General features: G+C 34.1%; 1 non-coding gene across 1 annotated transcript; it reads right to left on the reverse strand.

Annotated features, from left to right (window-relative positions):
- Positions 1-1,175: 1,175 nt before the first annotated feature.
- On the reverse strand, positions 1,176-1,249 carry TRNAI-AAU (transfer RNA isoleucine (anticodon AAU)). The gene has a single exon. It is a non-coding gene; the product is annotated as a tRNA-Ile (tRNA).
- Positions 1,250-2,791: the final 1,542 nt, after the last annotated feature.

Here is a 2,791-nt window from a genome sequence, read left to right on the forward strand (position 1 = left end):
TAAATAAATGTATTAATTAATAAACTGTATTTTTAAATTATTTTATATAAATAATAAAAAAATTATAAAAAATAAATATAAATAAATCGAATATTATTTCAGTGAAATAAAACAACCTTCATGCACTAAAGAGAGCATGTGTTGTATTCTTCCGCGCCAATTTCCACTCGCAGTAAGACAAAAAAAAATAGTTCATAGACATAACATTGTCAGATTGGTGAAACGTCGATTCCAATGATGTACCACCAAATTTAATAAGTTCATTTAGCCTAGACTGAAATGAAATTATCCCAAAAGTCTCTGTGACCTTTGCCCTTTAAACTTTTCTGAACTTTGCAAAGGCGCCCCCTTCTTCCTCGTCCCTCTCTCATCTATCTAATTTTCTGCTAATTACATCCTAACCGGTCCATCCTCTTGATGTTTTCCGTACCAGCTGCTCCCAATTACTTCCATAGGCTCTTTGGGGCATTGCTTCTCCCTCCCATCCCCTTTGTTTCCTAGCTGCAGGCACGAGGCTCCTATTGTTAGCACCGCTAAGGCGATTTTTCTGTCTACCTGCCCCTGCTGTGTCTTGCTGCTTATTATCAAAGGTTTAAGATGAGTAAGACGCTTAGAGTAGAGTCTCATTTACTTGACAATTGATGGTATGGTGTTTTGCATGTAAGCGGATTACGCCGGCTTTTGTTCTTTCATTGTTCATTAAAGGGGTCACATCCCTACCCCTAAAAGCTGACAAATGTTCCTATTTAAAGATCAAAGATCATAACCCCCTCAGTGAATGTAGTACTTTCTCAAGAACACTCTTCATTTCATTTCAAATCCGTATTATTCTTAAAAGATTCGTGGATCCATTGTGTCATAATGAGACTAGAATTTTTTGATATTATTAAGGTCCCCCTTCCCTTAATGTAGAATCATAAGGAAGGATTCAGTTATTTACAAATTAAGTATTTAGGGAAATAGGAAATATGTTGTAGGGATTTTTTTGTAAAGACAGTGCTGAAAATTGTCAAAGATGGTATTTGAGGATCAGGAAGAAATATAGGATCAGGAAGAAATATAAAAAAAAAAGAAATTTGTAGAAATGATAACGTGATTGTGGTGTATACCCTTGTAGTGTATATATACCCTTGAGGAAATAAAAAAAAACTTCTTTCGAGTGAAAAAATAATTTCTGGCCCGTATGGGGATCGAACCCACGACCTTCGCGTTATTAGCACGACGCTCTAACCAACTGAGCTAACGGGCCATGAATAAACAGCTTCTTAGAAATGCTTATGAACAGAACTTTAATTTGTCTTATCAATTGAATTATTTATATTTGAATTTAAAAGTACTTTCAAAAACTTATAGTAACTTTAATTAAGCCAACTAAAACTTGAATAATTAACTGTAAAATAAGGGCAAACATAAAGCGATTTTTAGTGAATATCTGGATAACTCCACAACCGATAGCCAGATGGCGCCACAATACCACCTACAGCTGAAAGCATTTATCGTGTTTAAAATGCCGTGAATTAAGTACGAAAATTTTTCGCACATTCCGTTCACAGAAGTAACAACTACTCCCTGCATAGTATTAACCCCTCCCTTATCCCTTACTAGAAATCTTTACTACTTAAGTGTTGTTAGTACGAGAACTAAAATGTCCGGCAGTAGCTATATCAGAAGAAACTCCTCGTTACTTATAACTTATCATACAAGAGTAATTTAAAAATATAACTCGGTTTATTTGATATTTATTTAATAATTATTTATTTGTAGTTTGCTATACTCATCGTCATCAATAAACGTATCTTGTACTTACAGTATAATTGCTTTTTCACCAACGAAATCAAAATCAACTCGTCCAAAAGATTTTTGTTTTACCACCAGATGGCGATACTTCCCTGAAAGTAGCTTTAAGGCTTAGAAATAAATATTTAATTATAATAACTTATGTTTTTCGAACACTTATAGACTTATATTTTATTCCCTTAAATAAAATATAAAATGTTCTCATATTTTCCCTTATTTCTTTCCCTTATTTATTCCCTTAAATAAAATATAAAATGTTCTCATATTCGACCTAATTAATTCATAATTTTCGAGTTTTTTTTTTTTTTCTTTTTAAATCGGAAATTCGAGTATAATCTCATTTTTAGAATTATTTGTGTTTATTGCGCATATGAAAGTAGCGCTCATGGTAGCAGCAGAATTTTTTCCTCTTGTTATTGCATCATGCGTGAAACATTTATTACGTACACTTCAAAGTGCGTAGCAAAAATGACCCGCACGTGCGTTTATTGTCTCATAGGCACGAACAAACGAACGAAGGTCGGTAATAAAGGTGTGATAAGTGTGCTAGCGAGTAATTCCTACTTTGAGATCGTGACGTTATGTAGAAGGAACGCTAACCGAGGCCTCCCCCCTCACCCCATATGGGTGGATGGTGATTATATCCACTTCGTTACCTGTGAGAGGCTCCAATAATGCTCGAGCATCTATGGGAAGGGGGAAGGAGCTGTCGAAACTGTAACTTTCCCAAAGAAAAACAGAACATGCGCTGAATATTTGATTCAATCTTGCATAGCGTAACGTCCAACCATTGGAACAATGTTTCCATTTATTTTGAGGGTAAAAATATTTCTGTTGGTCCAATGTTAGTGAAATTTGGGTTGGCTAGACAAATCGTTTCAAAAGGATAACTTCAGTTGAAATTTAATATACTTTTGTTTGAATTTATGAGGCTGGTATTTTAAATTGTGAATTTTAAATATGGTTTTTAAATTCTATAAATATCCCCACCTGT

Source organism: Mastigoproctus giganteus, chromosome 3, assembly GCF_048544385.1.
Source record: "Mastigoproctus giganteus isolate SK-2022 chromosome 3, ASM4854438v1, whole genome shotgun sequence".
Lineage (NCBI taxonomy): Eukaryota > Metazoa > Arthropoda > Arachnida > Uropygi > Thelyphonidae > Mastigoproctus > Mastigoproctus giganteus.